Below are 20,246 nucleotides of genomic sequence, written 5' to 3'. Positions count from 1 at the left end.
AGACACCTAGGCATTTGTAGTTGTCCACATATTCTAAGTCAGAACCGTCCAGAGTAGTGATGCTAGTCGGGCGGGAAGGTGCAGGCAGCAATCGGTTGAAGAGCATGCACTTAGTTTTACGAGCATTTAAAAGCAGTTGGAGGCCATGGAAGGAGTGTTGTATGGCGTTGAACCTCGTTTGGAGGTTTGTTAGCACAGTGTCGAAAGAAGGGCCAGATGTATACAGAATGGTGTAATCTGCATAGAGGTGGATCAGAGAATCACCAGTTGCAAGAGCGACATCATTGATATATACAGAAAAAAGAGTCGGCCTGAGAATCTAACCCTTTGGCACCCCCATAGAGACTGCCAGAGGTCTGGACAACAGGCCCTCTGATTTGACACACCGAACTCTATCTGAGAAGTAGTTGGTGAACCAGGCGAGGCAGTCATTTTAGAAGCCAAGGCTATAGTCTGCTGATAAGAATGTGGTGATTGACAGAGTTGAAAGCCTTGGCCAGGTTGATGAAGACCGCTGCACAGTACTGTCTTTTATCGATGGCGGTTATGATATCATTTAGGACCTTGAGCGTGGCTGAGGTGCACCCATGACCAGCTCGGAAACCAGTTTGCATAGTGGAGAAGGTATGGTGGGCTTCGAAATGGTAGATGATCTGTTTGTTAACTTGGCTTCCGAACATTTTAGAAAGGCAGGGCAGGATGGATATACTGTAGGTCTATAACAGTTTGGGTCTAGAGTGTCTCCCCCTTTGAAGAGGCGGATGACCGCGGCAGTTTTCCAATCTTTGGGGATCTCAGACAATACGAAAGAGGTTGAATAGGCTAGTAATAGGAGTTGCAATAATTTCGGCAGATAATTGTAGAAAGAGAGGGTCCAGATGGTCTAGCCCAGCTGATTTTGTAGGGATCCAGTTTTTGCAGCTCTTTCAGAACGTCAGCTGTGTGGATTTGGGTGAAGGAGAAGCGGGGGGGGGGGGGGGGGGGGCTTGGGCAAGTTGCTGCAGATGCTGAGATGTTGGCCGGGGTAGGGGTAGCCAGGTGGAAAGCATGGTCAGACGTAGAAAAATGCTTATTGAAATGATCGATTATCGTAGATTTATCAGTGGTGACAGTGTTTCCTATCCTCAGTGCAGTGGGCAGCTGGGAGGAGGTGCTCTTATTCTCCATGGACTTTACAGTGTCCCAAAACTTTTTGGAATTATTGCTACAGGATGCAAAATTCTGTTTGAAAAAGCTAGCCTTAGTATATTGGTTCCTGACTTCCCTGAAAAGTTACATATCGCTGGGGCTATTCAATGCTAATGATGCAGAACGGTCACAGGATGTTTTTGTGCTGGTCAAGGGCTGTCAAGTCTAGGATGAACCAAGGGCTATATCTGTTCTAAGTTCTACATTTTTTGAATGGGGCATGCTTATTTAAGATGGTGAGGAAAGCACTTTTGAAGAGCAACCAGGCATCCTCTACTGACGGGATGAGGTCAATATCCTTCCAGGATACCCGGATTAGGTCAATTAGAAAGGCCTGCTCGCTGAAGTGTTTTAGGGAGCGTTTGACAATGATGAGGGCTGTTTGTTTGACCGCGGACCCATTACGCACACAGGTAATGAGGCAGTGATCGCTGAAATCCTGGTTGAAGACAGCAGAGGTGTATTTAGAGTGCAAGTTGGTCAGGATGATATCTAAGAGGGTGCCCATGGTTACCGATTTAGGGTTGTACCTGGTAGATTTCTTGATAATTTGTGCGAGATTGAGGGCATCGAGGACAGCTTAGATTGTAGGACGGCCGGGGTGTTAAGCATGTCCCAGTTTAGGTCACCTAACAGTACGAACTCTGAAGATAGATGGGGGGCGATCAATTCATATACTGTATGGTGTCAAGGGCACAGCTGGGGGCTGAAGGGGGTCTATAACAAGTGGCAATGGTGAAAGAGTTGTTTCTGGAAAGGTGGATTTTTAAAAGTAGAAGCTCAGACCTGGATAGTATGAAAGAACTCAGTTCTCTGCAGGAGATTACAACTCCGCCCCCTTTGGCAGTTCTATCTTGTCGGAAAATGTTATAGTTAGGTATGGACATTTCAGGATTTTTGGTGGCCTTCCTAAACCAGGATTCGGACACGGCTAGGACATCCGGATTGGCAGAATGTGCTAAAGCAGTGAATAAAACAAACTTAGGGCGGAGGCTTCTAATGTTAACATGCATGAACCCAAGGCTTTTGGTTTCATGCATGTTAATAAACATTAACATGAAACCATAAATATCTCTTACCAACTCATAAACACTTAATGAATCCCAATTAGATTTGAGCTCAATATCATAACCCCCTATTGTCATCATCAAAATATGTCCATAAATATCGAGAGCTTTAAAATAACACAATATGACCTGGTTCATAAGAACTTACAGAGACACAATGAGAGAAGGGACAAGAGCACTGACTGCTCTACAATCCATAACCATTGCCTGAATTACACCATACCCTAAATGGCTTGGAGGTTATCACTATCACTGACCATTTCAGAACTATTGACCGGGGTGCAGTGAATTTGGTCCCCTTCCATCACTGTGTGACTCCATCCCATTACCCCAGATTCAGTTCAAGGGACTTGACAAACGAGTGTCCATGTCTTCGTGACTCTCTGAACCAATCACAGCGGCCACTCAGATGTAATCACAGGCAGCTAATATTGCACCTAGACTCATCATCATTAATTACCAGCCCTCTATCAATAACTAATTATCCTAGCTGTCTCAGTGCATGATGGGAAACGGAAGATAGTCTTATTGCATGGTATTTATGTATTACAATCAAGGAACTATAGTGGCATAACCTATAGTATGTTGGTGCCATGTTGTTACATATGACCACAATTCATGTTCTACTTTCTATAGGGGTTTATGGTGCAATTGAAGTCACTTAAGATTATTTCGCCATAGTTAATCTGGATAGCCAGTATATAATAATCTGGTGGTCACATTGCTTAACAGTAAAGCATGCTTACAGTCCACATAGCACTCTACTGTATTAGCACTACGGCATGTGTTTGTACACAGTTCATGCATTAGCTCCAGTAGCCAGCCTCGTTCTATGGCCTGTGGTTTGGCAGAGAGATCATCACTGCATTAATGTGTTTCCCGTGAGAGGATACAGCTGTCCTTGAGTAAGGCACTTAACCACTACTGCCTCAGTAAACACTCAGCTATGCAAAGGCTAATAAGTAAAATGGCCCTCATGGTTTGCCATAGCATAAAGGTGTAATTTAGGCAAGAAAATAATGTCAGTGTTTCAATACATGTCATATAGCATATAGAATTTGTTTTAGAAAAGAGATAGCTAAGAATGTGAAAGGGAGTAGGGTAGAGTTGAGAAGAACCAATATGGCAAGTGAAGAGATGAGAGTAGTTCTACTGTATAACAAAAAAACACTAGTCAGAGATAACATGCATTCTTAGGCTCTCTCTATAAATCATAGACAAAAACATACAAGATAAAGCTATTTCTTCATTATGGCAGAATATAATGTATTCTCTTATGATGAAGAAATAGCTCTGTCTTGTATGTTTTGGTCTATGATTCATAGAGAAAATCTAAGAATGCATGTTATCTCTGACTAGTGTTTTTGTCATAGAATAGAACTACTCATATTGACAATACATAGATTCCTATATAGATTCCTCTGTGGTGAACGGTCATAAACTGAACAGAATCCGAGATAAATGAGTTCATATTCCAAAAGGAGCCGTAATAGCCCTCCATCACTCTGAGACATTGACCACTGCCTTTAAAAGAACATAACACTTTGGAAACGTTGAGGTCAATTATCCGCAGTTAAGCCCCAGCACCTCAGAGCACAGATTATTTCACAGACGACTTCTGGGAAAGATAATCAATGTTCCTAGCTGTCAACCTGAGCAACCTCGATCCCCAGGCTTTAAGGACCAGAATAACCTCAGCTTTAGAGACCGGCTGCACATCCCTGAAACAGTTATGATTTGATTATTTAACCTAATCCTGCCCAGTTTTATCATGTCAATGAGACGGCCTTGCAGTTCATTCCCAGTATGTTAAGCAAGTATTATCCAGAGACATGGAAATCGTCGTATCTCTTACTGAGATCACACACAAAGACAAAGGGAAAGCTCACATATACACATTAAAGTGAATCTATGAAAGTGAAAAGACATTGACATCCTTTGAAATCCATGATAAAATGATACTGTGTCCCTATTGCCTAATCCCAGTGAGATAACACAGGAAAAAAAGTATACATGTTGTGTTGTAAGCAAACAAATAAAACTGTTCACTAAGACCTTATTTCCATTCGATAGAAATCCAGATAAATTGAGGGCTGTGATAGAAGACGATTAGCTGACCCCACAGCTGTGAACATCGGAAAAACAAAATCAAGTCTCCAAGGATTTGGGGGAAACCTCGTTGGCGTGCAACAGCCTGTCTTAATTCCCTTTAAATCCTCTACATCCGCACTCAACCCGTAATCAATGCCACAGAAAAGTAAGTATCTAAACGACAGTGGGAGTGCAGAGACGGAGAGGTACTAGAACTATAGCCTTAGGCAAGGGAAGAGAGGATTAAAGTTATTGTATTACACTTAGAAATATGAGAAATATGTGTAAAATGTGAAGCCACAGGATTTGGAAACCTAGTATGCTGGAGCTTAATCTCACATCGTGTTGAATAAGGCAACGAGTTACAACGCTCCACTAGATACTTGACCTTACAATACCTTTACATTGACAGTCCATGCCACAGTATAAAACCAACATCACACTGTTGTTACCTAAACCAACATTATACTGTCTGCATATGGCTACATAGGTGAGCATTTGAGACAACTGTTTTTTATATCACAGTGTAACACTGCATATTGAAAGTGTCTTTCTAGCTGAAATATCCTTTCATATTGGCCTGAAACTAATAAAAAGTACAATAACACATAATGTCATATAATGTCCACATTTCATCAGGGAGTTAGCAAGAAAAAGTGTCATCTCCGGTCTCTCATCATACCCCACACAGCCATTACAATCCATTTAGCCTCTCCTCACTATCAGTAATGGCTTCTACTATCGCAGCTCAGCCTTTTATTGCTCTGAATTTATTTCTCGGATTAAAAAACAACTACAAAAATAACGTAGCCTAGCTACGACTCTGGTAATTTATAGCACCATTTTCTTTGGCCAGTGAAGCAAACCCCTATGTAAATCTACTATTAGACACGAATGTATAGCCCAGAGCGGGCATCATAAGACTTCCATTCAAACAACCTCTGGACGCTCAACTCAACACTCAACTTCCCCCGAGACAACAGCCTTCAAGGACAGAGCTAGAAGACACATCATGCCCACTGCATTAATTATTCACTGCATGAAGGTCTTGTCGGGAGCAGATAAATGTGTCTTTTAAAATTCCTCTGTGCTCTCCACTGCAATTTGGTTGGGGAAAAGAGCACTGTTGCCTGAGAGTTATCATCCACTTTATCTCCCAAATGCCTGTCCCCAAAAACAAGCGTAATCCACTGAATTGAATGTGGAAAATGCAGGGTTTTCACTGAGGGTGATCACATTAGTTTGAATAGAAGACAACAGAGAGTGCTTGAAAAGTGTGTGTGTGTGTGTGTTTGTGTGTGTGTATGTGCTTGCATGCGCATGTGTGTGTGAGTGTGTGAACATCAAAGCATCTCTTCCACATCACATGCTCTCATGTTGAATGCAATGTCTACACCACTTACGGTCCCCCATGGATTACAGAGCACTACAAAGAAATGCAGTTTATTAGAACTGACAACAATGACATTATTACAGCTATTTGGTGATAAGCACCATTGCGATATCCTCTGTGACCCCCATGGTTTCTTTCCCCTGGTAATCAGGAGTAGTGACAGAGCCGAGCCAGCGGGCAACTCCAGGCCATTTCCTCATCGTGCCTGGGAACAAAACAAACATCTCTCTCCACCAGCTGATCCTGTCCTCTACATAATAGACTTCACTCACGTCTCTCCCACTTCATTTCACCTCCCTTCCCAAAACACAGAACCCCCTTGACGTCCCCCATGTGTAGCATGTCCTTTATGGAGGTTGTAGATGCAGCTACCATAACACATGCTAACAGCGATTGGCACTGGGGTGTACGAGGCTAAATCTCTTGCCAACGACATCACTTTGTTGACTATGATTAGCATTTTGCAGCAGACATCCATTGTGAGATTCTCTAGCTATTAGCCTTGAGGTAATGCTCTGCGAATCCTTTCTCAGACTCGTGCACTGCCATGTGGAGTACTTTGAAGTCATATTAAGTGACTTTATGAGAAGCCCTCGACTTCCAAGACAGACCAATAAAATCCAGCCAAAATGAGTGATGTATTTGGCCCCTTGCTATTCCAGGACTGTGACTGGCATTTAATTGGACGTCCTGCAAAGCTCTCTGCTATAGTTTGAACAGCTGTATGTCAGCCCATTGTTTATTAAAGTGATCCAACCCCCTTGGATAGCGTAGAGTACATCTCTAAGTATAGTGTCTGTGCAGGCGCCTCCTCTTGTACTACCCTGTCTGGCAGGAACAATGAATCAAAATCACATTTTATTCGTCACGTGCTTCGTCAACAACCGGTGTGGACTAACAGTGAAATGATTACGGGGCATTCCCAACAATGTAGATTGAAAGAAAATCGAGAAATAATAGAAAAGTAAAAAGAGATACACAATGAGTAACGACAACTTGTTGTACTAGTTGTGCAGGGGTACAAGGTCATTGAGGTAGATATGTACATATAGCTAGTAATAAAGTGACAGAAAAGAAACAGTAGCAGCAGCGTGTGTGATGAGTACAAAAAGTTTGTGTGAAAAGGTTCAATGCAAAAAGTGCAGCCCCCAAAACACTCACCTCATCTGTCCCTAATTTGTTGTGTTGCTGTCATGCTACAGTACTTTCCTGTGTCTTAACTAACTAATTAACACACTGACTCCCTCACACGCAGCATGATGACGTCCAGCAGTTCAATGTGAGAGTAGTTTTTAAGTCCATATAAACTTGTCATGAAAATGTCTGCTTTGTGTATAAATAAAAGAAAACACTATGTCACCGTTTTAAATACTGAAGTGAAGAGTCAGCAAAGCCATTTCCTTCTCTTAGTGGACGTGTTAAAAAGTTTTGGGAGTGAGGTAAAAACTGAAGGAAAAAAAACGCTCCAGTCAATTCTGAATTGGCCCGCTCAGCAGTTCAAACCACACTGAGACATTATTGGAATTGTACAGGACTGTGAAATAAATGTCCCCACTCTGAACTAAATGAAGAAAAAAAAAAATCTAATCCATTTTTCACTTGAGTGCAGATCTGCTGATAGCTTCCTTTTTGGAGACGGACTGCTCCTCAAGAAAAAAGACCTCATATCACTGTTTAAAAGTAAGGGGACATATTGCACTGAGAATGAGTAGGTATGTGTGAAACCTTCCTTTTGCTAGTGAGGGAACATGAATCAAATAAAACGTGTTATCGTAGACTGCAGTGCAGGTAAGGGATGTCTTCTGAGTTTCTTTTTAATTAACCACAAAAAGGCTAAACAAATTCAGGAGAATTTCAGGAGAGAATAAGAAAACTTTGATTAAATTGGAGAAAATGCCCTTGTTGATACATTATCAGTGTTTTTGCTCTCTGAGGGTATGGTATTTCAGAGCATGTTTCATATTATGAACCAATGACTAGCAGTATACTGGCCTATAGCCAAGTAAAACTCAACTCCACAATGTACTTCACATCCACGGAGTTGAGCGGCGACTAGTGTGGGCTGACTAGAGCTCCGACATTGTTCCTTTTAATTGCGGGCTATTCTGTGGTTGCTGCTTTTTGATTTAAAAACAACAACTTTTTATGTGACGCTGGAGCTCCAGTTCCCCCACGCTAGTCGCCTCTGAACTCTGTTGACGTGAAGTACATCGTGGAGTTTTACTTGGCTAACTGGCCTACGGTTATGTTACGAGCATGCTGTTGCTGTCATCTGCAGGTCACACATGGAACTGCATAAACCATCCTCTCCTACCTCGTGTAATGATGTTTCCAGTGAACTATCAATTATGTCCCTATAAAGCAGGGTTTCCTAAACTCGGCCCTCAGGACTCCAAGAGGTGCACGTTTTGATTTTTGCCCTGGCACTACAACGATTCAAATGGTCAACTAATCATCAAGCTTTGATCATTTGAATCAGCTGTGTAGTGTACGGGCAATAACCAACATGTGCACCCCTTGGTTTGGGAAACCCTGCTATGAAGAGTATTTCTACTCTTATAGCAAATAACTTTGTGACAATGCATTTCAGCATCACACATTGAGAACAGCTTACAGTTGTCCTACCTGCTGAGTGTTTCTCCATTGGGTTCTCCTAACGTGAGACATATCCCTGTGGGACACTGGGGTACCTGGGGAGACAAGCTTAGGGACACACAACTGACATGAATACAGCCCTCGTTGGATCTTCTCTCATGTTGAGGGGGGGGGGGGGGTTAAATAGTAAGGTGTATTTTAAGGTACAGTATGAGGTAATATATAATGTTTTAATTGAACCTGCTAGACATTGCCACTGACATATGTATTATATACATATGGTGCAATAACTGACAGGACTACAAAGAAAGAAGACTGCACAATCCATATCACTTCATTGGCAACACTCACTTTAGTCACTTGAAACTTCTAAGGACTCTAAGGGGCGGGTTTGCGGACACAAATTGAGCCTAATCCTAGTCTAAATTGCACTTTTAAACTGGACTAACTGAAATTGCATTTCTCAGACATGGTTTAAAATAGTTTCAGATTTGCCCTAGTCTTGACTTAAAAAGTCTGGTTTTGAGAAGGACGATTAGAGTTAATCTAGATCTACACTGAACAAAAATATAAACGCAACATATAAAATGTTGGTCACATGTTTCATGAGCTGAAATAAAAATACAAAGCTTATTTCTCTCAAATATTGTGCACAAATTAGTTTACAACCCTTTTAGTGAGCATTTCTTCTTTGCCAAGATAATCCATCCACCTGACTGGTGCGGCATATCAAGAAGTTGACAATAAAGGGCCACTCTAAAATGTGCAGCTTTGTCACACAACATAATGCCACGGATGTCTCAAGTTGAGGGAGCGTGCAATTGGCATGCTGACTACAGGAATGTCCACCAGAGCTGTTGCCAGAGTATTGCATGTTAATCTCAGGCTCAAGGGGACCCATGCCCCCTTTTTTTTAAAGGTATCTGTGACCAACAGATGATTATCTGTATTCCCAATCATATGAAATCCATAGATTATGGCTTAACAAATTCATTTAAGTTGACTGATTTCCTTATATGAACTGTAACTCAGTAAAATCTTAGAAATGGTTGCATGTTGCGTTTATATTTTCGTTCAGTTTAAGTGAAGGCTTAAATGAAACCTTGCCAGAGGCAGATTTAACTTCAGATTAAATGGATGTTGGTCCCCAGGTTGACCTTGGCAATGGAGGAAAATGGATTAGCTGGACTATTTCAACGATGATCAAAGAGCACCACCAAGGCCAGACAGAATGACAGTTATAGACAGGAGCAACCCACAGAATGATTTGGATTAAATCCATTTCCGTGACCATTTCTGTATGTACAAAGAAAATGCAGCTGACATTTTTTTGCTTGTGCCAAGGCTTTCATCTGAATCTCTTCGGGGACTCTATGCAGAATACTCCAAAGTCTGCAACGCTATATGTGAACTAAAAGACAATAACATCAAGTTCCCTGATGCTGCTGCCCAAGCCAACTACAAGGTATAGATGGATGTCACATTCCCATCAAGTGTCCCTCGACAGCAGATGCTGAGGAGTACAGGAATCTTAAAAACTGGTTCTCAATAAATGTACAAAGTGTGTGCACTTCCAATGCAATTTTCAGTTCTCCGACATTGCCCGTTGAAAAGGTGCATCTAATGACTCAAGGATCCTCTTTGTATGCTCAGCTTGAAGGAGGACAATGTTGAATCATACTTGGTGACAGTGGGTATGCACAAACCAACTATCTTCACACAAAAGGACCTGAGCAAGAACAGTACATTCAAGCTCATATGTACACCAGAGACGTAGCGGAGCGCATGTTTGCGCTTTCAACAAAGACGCTGCATTGTCATAATTGCAACAGCAGTGTTTCACAATTACCTCAAACATGGCTGCCCAGATTCTCGCATTGAAGATGAGGATGACCCAGATGTTCCAATAGTTGAGGCAGACAATAACAGAAATGGACAAGCCTGCAGAGACGATTTTGCTATGCAGCACTTCTCACACCAAAGATAGCAACACCCATGTATTGGTAACAAAAAGGTATTTAATTCACAAATGGAAATGTCGGGACCCCGAACTGGTGCTGAATCAAGAATAACATTGGTACTGTTGCTGCTTCCTGTTTCTCTCCTCCTCCTTCATAGCCGACTCAACATGAAGGGTTTGTATCTTCCTATCGTGCTCTTTTAAATACATTAGTTTGAGCTTATGAAATTCCATGGGCAGTTTCTCATGCATGCACAGCCTCTTTGTCTTTGTCCTCCGGCACCGGATTAGTGACACAATCTTCCCTCCTGGCTGCTGCAGATGTAGCGAGCTGACCATCCCGTAAGACAAGTCCCCTCCAAGTTACGGTGATCTGCCTCGAGAAAATGATGACATTGCTGCATTAGAGAACATTTTAAGAGTTGAGTTCATTGCATCATTTTTATTATGGGAGTGCAAGAGATGACTGACAACATGACATATTCCCTGCAGTCCAGGGATGGCACATGCTGAATGAATGTGTCCTACCAAATGAGGATTGGAACGGTCCCCCATCTTAACTGTCCAAATGGTCATCATCGGGGATACCTTCCACGGGTTGTTGGCTATTAATGATTCCGGTCAGCAAGTAGCTCACCTCATCGGTCGCTGGTCTTACCAGTCTTGAAACGCTCCCTAAGAGCAACAGCATGTCTTCTTTAAGTAGATTTTTATATTTTTCCACAGGACCTTAGAAGGACAAGACCATATAGAAATGATGTTAGTAATTATGTATGGTATTGTTTGTGTTACATTTCTGTCACAGAAATACATTTAGGCCCCACTATGTTGTGTTACACAAGAAGCGGGCCAACAATAAATACAGTATTTTACCTGAAGTTGTTGTAGCGTCCTTTTGAGAAACTTTTTTTCATTTGAGTTTAATTCATTACAAATGGTAGGCCAGGCATTTCTTTTTTTTGTTTTCTGTTGATGAATCATGCTGTTTGTTCTAGATAACCTCTTGAGGCAAATTTTTCGTCGAAGTCATTGAAATTCTTTGAATGTTTTCTTTTTACCTCCATTCACTGTTTTGTTTAGGTGACTTGCTCCAATTCCACACAATGCTTATGTATTAGTGTCCCATCTCTGGTTTTTGAAGCATCCTCAGGTCAGCACCAAGTGCACATCCTTCATCTAATCAGGCTTCACAAAGATTAACTGGTTAGTCCTTAATTATCGTAGTCTGGGACGCCCTCATCTGGAGCTAATTAATCTAAAGTTAAGCATAGTCTAATGAAGCCATTTTTAAAATCTGGATTTATTTAAGTAGAATTAGCCTAGTCCTGATTTAAATTAAACTCTGTGTGCAAAATCGTCTCATAATGCACAGCGAATGCAAAATAAATCATTACTCTGGACCCACAGAAAGTAGCATTATGCCCATAGACCAACACAAGTTTTTTATTTTCTATAATTTAATTGTTTATTTATTTCACCTTTATTTAACCAGGTAGGCTAGTTGAGAACAAGTTCTCATTTACAACTGTGACCTGGCCAAGATAAAGCATAGCAATTCGACACATACAACAATACAGAGTTACACATGGAATAAACAAAACATACAGTCAATAATACAAAAGAAAACAAAAGGTCTATATACAGTGAGTGCAAATGAGGTAAGTTAAGGAAATAAATAGACCATGGTGGCGAAGTAATTATAATATAGCAGTTAAACACTGGAATGGTAGATCGGCAGAAAATGAATGTGCAGGTAGGGATACTGGGGTGCAAAGGAGCATAATAAATAAATAAATACCAGTATGGGGATGAGGTAGGTAGATAGATGGGCTATTTACCGATTGTCTATGTACAGATGCAGTGATCTGTGAGATGCTCTGACAGCTGGTGCTTAAAACTAGTGAGGGAGATATGAGTCTCCAGCTTCAGTGATTTTTGTTTGTTCCAGTCATTGGCAGCAGAGAACTTGAAGGAAAGGCGGCCGAAGGAGGAATTGGCTTTGGGGGTGATCAGTGAAATATACCTGCTGGAGCGTGTGCTGTGGTTGGGTGCTGCTATGGTGACCAGTGAGCTGAGATAAGGCAGATTTTTACCTAGTAACGACTTATAGATGACCTGGAGCCAGTGGGTTTGGCGACGGATATGAAGCGAGGGCCAGCCAACGAGAGCATACAGGTCACAGTGGTGGGTAGTATATGGGGCTTTGGTTACAAAACGGATGGCACTGTGATAGACTGCATCCAATTTGCTGAGTAGAGTGTTGGAGGCTATTTTGTAAATGACATCGCCGAAATCAAGGATCGGTAGGATAGTCAGTTTTACTATGGCAGCATGAGTGAAGGATGCTTTGTTGCGATATAGGAAGCCGATTCTCAATTTAATTGGATTGGAGATGGATTGGATTGGATTGAATTTGGATTGGAGATGCTTAATGTGAGTCTGGAAGGAGAGTTTACAGTCTAACCAGACACCTAGGTATTTGTATTTGTACACATATTCTAAGGTATAAGGTAGTTGTTGTGACATTTTTTGATTATTTGTGGTATGTCCCAGGGAAAGGCTAGTGGAATGTAAATCCCTGTTTGGGGTTCTCTTTGGCAGATTCATCTTGGTAATTGTGGCTGACATGAACCTGGTATACCCCAACCTGAGTCTTATGGTATAGACAGGTATGCCTGCTCTCTGCATTTTATTTTCCAATATCTATGTCAAATTAAGAAGTTTATAAATACATGTTATAAAAAAAATCATATTGCCAATTGCATCTATGGACCATCATTTTCAACAAATGAAAGCATAACTACTGTGCCTGATCCTGCCTGCCTCCTGCAACATTTCCACCCTTACGACTGCCACAAGGTCCCTATTTTATAGGCCGCAATGGGAAAACCAATACTCTGCTTCTCAAGGAATAGAGTTACTGTCCTATCGTGAGTTTGGACCATTTATTGAGAACTGATTCCCATTATCAATACATACAGTAATATTTACGTTCCGTAGCAAATCCATATTGATGCATGTTTACATTTGATACCCTGTTATCACTTAAAAGATTGTGGAACAGGTGTTCTATTTCAACATTTCTCTCTCCTTTCTTTGGAGGAACCGAAACCGTGTCATTGCCAATGAGAACTTGAACTCTTTGGATTCTGACCAACATACACTGCACCAATCAGCTGTGATTGTATTAGTAATTTGTGTGGAGTTGTCATTCCAAAACAAAACACTGTTGGTTGTGTTTGAATAGTTAGTGATTGATATGTGACCACTGCCAAGTTGTGCATTATATGCTGCCAGCTGCTGATGTGGGCGCATAAAATAACGTTTTGCCCGCGCTTCAGACGGCTACATTGGTCCGCTAATACAGGACTAGTATAGGCCCAGTGCACTACCGTCTCCCCTGATTGCTCTAAGAAGAGTCTTGGTGGTGGTTCCAAACTTCTTCCATTTAAGAATGATGGAGACCACTGTGTTCTTGGGGACCTTCAACTCTGCAGAAATGTTTTGGTACCTTTCCCCAGATTTGTGCCTTCGACACAATCCTGTCTCAGAGCTCTACGGACAATTCCTACAACCTCATGGCTTGGTTTTTGCTCTGAGATGCACTGTCAACTGTGGGACCTTATATAGATGTTATATGCCTTTCCAAATCATGTCCAATCAATCAAATTTACCACAGGTGGACTCCAATCAAGTTGTAGAAACATCTCAAGGATGATCAATGGATACAGGATGCACCTGAGCTCAATTTCGGGTCTGAATACTTATGTAAATAAGGTATTTGTGTTTTAAATTTTTAATACATTTGCAATCATTTCTAAAACACTGTTTTCATGGGTATTGTGTGTAGATTGCTGAGGATAAGAAATAAATCAATTTTAGAATAAGGCTGTAATGTAACAAAATGTGAAAAAGGTCAAGGGGTCTGAGTACTTTCCGAAGGCACTGTATGCTTTCATTTCCCCAAAATATACTCTTACCTTTCATTTGACACCCAATTTGATATACTATGTACTTCACATGTTGGTGCTCATGGGTCCTTTTAGATGGAAATGTCCATACATAGATTTAGCTGCTCATTTAACATTCAATAATTATTGTGGATATCTAACATCAAGATTATTGGACAGTTCAAAGTATGGATGCCTTGAATGATGCACATTTTTGTTGTGCTAAACCTCATTAGAGATAAGAAGTGTTTTATGGCATTCCCATGGTTGGATTGATGCTTAGATAATAGAAAAGCAACCAAAAATATGTATTGGGTCAGATACACAAGTATAAACCCCTGAAAATGTTTGTCGATTGTTTTTCTTCTTCTGAACAGAGGCAATCAGTCTTGAGAGCTGAGTGCAAAAGGAACAAACCTGGCAGGTGTCCAGCTCCATTTTGTGGCTGAGAAGAGAATCGGTTTCACACAATTCGCCCTGAAATAGGACAAGATAACCACAAAAGAGCACTCTTGCACACTTGGATGATTTCTACACAGTCCAAGGCCTTATGTGATTATTGGAAAAGTTTCAAGTCTGTCTCGGAGAGGCTCTTCTTGGATTCAGTGGGCTTGGGTGTGATAGGTAGGTGTGCTTGGTGTAAGTTTTTTTTAAAGGAATTCTTTGTGGCTCTCACAACAGGAGCAGCCAACTCTGAAATGAGAAGGCTGTGATGTCTGCAGGCTTACTGGTCAGGTATAGGACTAAACCACCGGCTTCAGTCAATCTCCTGAACAAGGACGAGAATCTATCTACACTGACTTAATCAGGATCAGGATTAGTTCAAATAGGGTTATAGTGGTGCCTGATGTGAACAAAAGTGCTGAATCTGTAAGACCAATGTTGGCATTGTAATGCTATAGGAGAATTGATCAATCAACATGTGGATAATAGTCATGTCATTCCCTTCTATAAGAGTTAAAGGAGACTCTCAAAACACTTTACTCTTGGTCTGGGTACCCATAATAAGATAATAAGACTACATTTCATTGCCTTTGGATGGACAAAACAGATGCCATAGAATAGATTTCTGGTGAAAAGTGTCAAAATTCAACCCCTGATTATAATCAATAAACAAAACACCAAAACACCTTGGTCTCTCTGCTTACAGGTCCTTTGATAATAGAAACCCCTCGAAGCTCCTATTGATTGTCACCCTCTGAGAGAAGAAGATGATGTGTGCTTGAGTGACCTTGGCATGTCCCTGGCTTCCTGTCCCAGTGTTGCCCCTGTCCAATCAGTGTCTCTCAGCCTGAATTGCTGCCAGTCTCTTGGATGGAGGAGTAGCAGACAGACAGACAGACAGCCCCCTGGCCTCCTCTCCCCTTGTCCTCACCACATCACCATGACATTAAAATGACAGAAATGTCACGGATGTCAGTGTGGCATCAGACCACAGAATAACATGGGGAGAGACAGGCATGAGGAGAACAGTACAAAAGACAGTGAGAAAGTGCAAGAGAGGAGAGTTGATTAGGCCCAAGTGGCAGGTGTCATAGCCAGTGTTCAACACCAGCAAAGGATTAATACACCCTGAATCTCAGGATGCTGAGCCATTTCAATGCCTTTTATGTCAGCCAGGATCTGATCACTGTGTCTGCCATGGGATAGGGCCTTCATATAGATTCAACATATAAATGTTGGATAACAACTGACGTGTGCACCATCAACATAAAGCCTTTATAATACACCCATATGCATAGTGCTAATTGAGCAGCTCTCAGGTCAAATCTTGGACAATTGATGACACAATACTTACTTATGCTTGGCTGCAGAAGGTATTGAATATGCTGTAGCTAATGCTATGTTGAATATGTTGTCGCTTTAATAACTCTCTATAAAGATGTTATGTCGTTTTTATTTAATTTAGTGTTTGTGTTGTCAGTGGACCTGTAGCCTATAACAAACTACAATTCAATATATCAAATTTTGATTCTACTTCCAAATAGGCCTAGCCTACATTTTGCTCAACAGTTTTAGTCGTTAAATACTACTTACACCCCATCCAATCCACTGACACATTCGCCCAGATGGACCTAATTGAATGTGTTTCTCTCAAGCAGCACAACATCTGTGTTGAATTTGTTTAATCTAATGCCACTCCACTCCACTCAACTGCTCAACGCACCAGCCACAAACTCAAGAGCCAGCCAATCTGAAGACAAGCCTAGATTGGTTTCGGGGAGGAGATTGGACCTGAGGAACATGGAAGACGAAGTTCCCACTTGTTCTGGGTTTAAACTTATACACTGCAATTTCCATCACAAAGGCCCTTAGCACAGTGCAGAGCTGACCTTGAGCCCTTTCAGGGGGAGACTCAGGAAGTGCTTGTGCTGCAGCCAACTCTATTCACACGCTTGCCCGTGGGTTGCTGTCAGGACCTTCCACAGCACGAAGGCTATTGTTATGTTGATCTAATGGCTGTGAAGGGTAATCCAAAAGGCCTTCATTAGAATGAATATCGGAATTCAATGAGGGAGGAACATGGAGGCGTTGCATGGGAGGGCTGCCGTGAATGATTTGATTGAATAAGTTTGGATCACATGGGGAATGAATGCACAGTCCATCCATCAGTGTGTCATCATGAAGTATTTCACAGTCCATACAGGAGAAGCTCTACCCTGTATGACAGTGTGTGTTGTATTGGTCTATTTTGGCATGGAAAGAATTTGCTTGAATTCAAACCATAAAAATCTGAACGAACATGGCCTTGCTTCTATTACAGCATATTGGACGACTGTCATTCATATTCCATTCACCCAGCTCAATGTAAAAATCGATAGGTTGAGGATACAACTTCCCTTGTACCCATCACAAGGTTGCTACAACCTAGCCTATGAATGACAGTTTATAATGTAGGTGCACATGGAGAGATCATTCTTTGTAATCAAGTTGAGTGACAAGTTGAGTTGCCTCCATTTAGCTGATCTAGGGTATAATCATTAGTCCAACAGTTGCAAACGAGAGTTTCTACCGGACAAATTCAGGTATGTTTATCCCTGTTTTGTTCAGTTTGCTTCCGTTTAAGATTTTTTTTCTCCAACAGAATTGGCCCAATGAAACGTTTGACCCAAGTTAAACCATTTAAAGGCAATGCTACCAAATACTAATTGAGTGTATGTAAACTTCTGACCCACTGGGAATGTGATGAAAGAAATAAAAGCTGAAATAAATCATTCTCTCTACTATTCTCTCTGACATTTCACATTCTTAAAATAAAGTGGTGATCCTAAGTGACCTAAAACAGGGAATTTTTACTTGGATTAAATGTCAGGAATTGTGAAAAACTTAGTTTAAATGTATTTGGCTAAGGTGTATGTAAACATCCGACATCAACTGTACATACACACATCAAATAGGCTACCTCACATGTATAAGACCCATTTAAGGGTTACCTCAGTAGTTGGATGAGCAAAAATGTCCCCTTCTTCTCCTTGACTGAAAACATTCTAAATGTAAAGACTGTTGTTGCTATCCCAGTGAGGCAATCCAGGTGTGCATTGGTCAGTCTGTTTCTCTGTTTTTGTTTCACAATGTACATTGTTGAAAATGCTGCTTCACATGAATACGTGCTGACAAAAAAGGATGTCACCTTTTGCACACACTGCTTCAGAAGTGGATACTCTGTGTCTGACACAAGGCTCCAGAAATAGGTAACACCTGATCTTAGTTCACCTTGCAATGTGTCATTTGCCTGCAGCTTCACAATCTCACTTTCTAATCCAGCACGGTCAGAGATTACACTGGCACATGAAAGGGGTTCTCAATGAAGTTGAAAATCTCATTGTACTCCATATCCTTGAATCTTGACTCAAACTCCAACTTAAACTCTTCCAACACTCTTCCAACACCCTTTGTTTTCTACTGTGTTATTGACTTGTTAATTGTTTACTCCATGTGTAACTCTTTGTTGTATGCTCACACTGCTATGCTTTATCTTGGCCAGGTCGCAGTTGCAAATGAGAACTTGTTCTCAACTAGCCTACCTGGTTAAATAAAGGTGAAATATTTTTTTTTTTTTTAAATAAACAAATGCATCATAGCTAAAATGTTGCAGTATGTCTGGGTTGGATGTGGTGACTGAGTTTTGGGAAATGAACAAACTGTCTATCAGGTATGAACAGTGTGGTGATTTTATTTTGAAATGCTGTGACCACACGCAGCATTTTGCCTGGAGTTTTAGCTTTCCCTTGGAGCTGGAGATTCACCGTGTTCGGGTGGCAGGTCACGTCAGTTAAAAAAGCCAGCTTTAATATCCACTGTGGATCATCCAGCTCTGGCTCCTCTCTCCCCTTGCTTGCAACAAATTCAAGGATTTGAGGGAGGAGAGAAATCTTTCCAAACTCTGCCACAAGACAGCCACCTCACCTCATTGTGAAATATTAAATCGCAGTATTCTGTCTGGTATTCCTCCAGCAACTCGCGGAATTGACCTTGATTCAGTGCTTCGCAATAATAATGTTCACCACGCGCATGACTTGCTGCATCACATTCTGTAAGTTACAGTCTTTGAGTTTAGTCACAAGTGCTTCCTGATTAATGATACAATGAAATGTAACAAATTCGAGAATATCCTGTCTCTTTCTTATCAGGCCTATGAATCCTCTCTCTTTCTCAACCGGCCTATGAGTCCCTTCTTCTTCCCTCGCATGTTTGGGGCGCCGTCAGTGCACACAGATGCCAGTCAATATAATTATCAGCTAAAAATTTAACAAGGACTTTCAGAAAATACTCTCCTCATGTTTGTCCCTGAAGGGGCAGTAAACATAAACGTTCCTATCTGAACGACTCGTTTTGAGGGAAGCGGACCCAAACATAAAATTGGGCAATGTCACTTACATCAGTGCTTTTGTCAAGCGCAATAGTAAAACACGGCGCCACGTATATGTCAGTAATCAGTTGCTTACCGGTGTCCTCTCCAATGTCTTCTATGCGTTAATTTGCTTTAAAATAGCTGTTTGTGAAATCAGCATACAATATTTCGTCAAAAAAACATTATTTGACAATCTCCGCATTTGTGATGGCCTTCGCGAGTATCCAAACAGTCTCATATGTCGAAGGGTAATCCAAAAGGCCTCTCGTTTTCTCTGCAACAGTGCTAGATCTGTCCATCATTTGTTGTTGTCCTATGAGCTGTCCTTTGCGTTGCGCTATTTTGTTGTTTCTGAAGTTGCTATGTGGCAGATATGTTTAGTCAAAGTGGGCATGGTGTGACTGGAAATGTTGCTCTAAATTTGCTCGTTTAAAACAATTGACTGCCTTCTGGCAAATAAGACAAAGTGAGCTAGTCCCATCATGCAGTACAAAAAAATATTTGTCTGTCCATCTCTTGGAACGTTAGCTCGCTGTAGCTGAGCAGTTGCATTCTATTTTGGTAAATGTTCTATTTCGGCCTTTCTGTTCAACAGCTGAGCTATACTGCCATCTATCTGCCGTCCAGGGAACAATATATATATTCAATAAAGTGATTCAGGCCTACACTAGACACATTGAATTTAAATTGGGTTAGTAAACCAGCTACAATCATGCAGTACAGTGTACAGTCAGCAGCGAGCAGTTTAGCAGTTACCCCAGCGGCAATACATTTATAAAAACAAAAGCTTACCTTGACTTGGAAGAGTTCCAATATTGGATAGCCATAGATAACATAGGATCACTTTCTGTCTGAGTAGGCTAAACTAACTAGCTGCATTCTACACTAGCTCTGTAAGTGAAAGTGATATACTACAAAATATAGTTAGCTCACTCTCTCTCTCGCTCACTCTCTCTCTTACTTCTCCTTAATTTTGGAAGAAATTAATTTGTTCAAAACTGTTCAATTAATGTAATTTCTTTCTTTGAGTCAACTACTCAGCACATTTTTTTTGCACTGCAGTGCTAGCTAGCTGTAGCTTATGCTTTCAGTACTAGATTCACTCTCTGATCCTTTGATTAAGTGGACAACATGTCAGTTCATGCTGTAA

General features: G+C 41.2%; 1 long non-coding RNA gene across 1 annotated transcript; it reads right to left on the bottom strand.

The window, feature by feature from the left end:
* Positions 1–10,347: 10,347 nt before the first annotated feature.
* Positions 10,348–19,623, bottom strand: LOC109901515 (uncharacterized). The gene is made up of 3 exons (XR_002256745.2): positions 19,191–19,623; positions 10,823–11,023; positions 10,348–10,667 (listed from the first exon to the last, which is right to left on the bottom strand). It is a non-coding gene; the product is annotated as an uncharacterized LOC109901515 (long non-coding RNA).
* Between the last annotated feature and the right edge of the window lie 623 nt (positions 19,624–20,246).

This window comes from Oncorhynchus kisutch, linkage group LG13 (genome assembly GCF_002021735.2).
Source record: "Oncorhynchus kisutch isolate 150728-3 linkage group LG13, Okis_V2, whole genome shotgun sequence".
In the NCBI taxonomy this organism is placed as follows: domain Eukaryota; kingdom Metazoa; phylum Chordata; class Actinopteri; order Salmoniformes; family Salmonidae; genus Oncorhynchus; species Oncorhynchus kisutch.
Note: the sequence above shows the minus strand (reverse complement) of the source record. Positions and strands in the feature narration are given on the sequence as shown.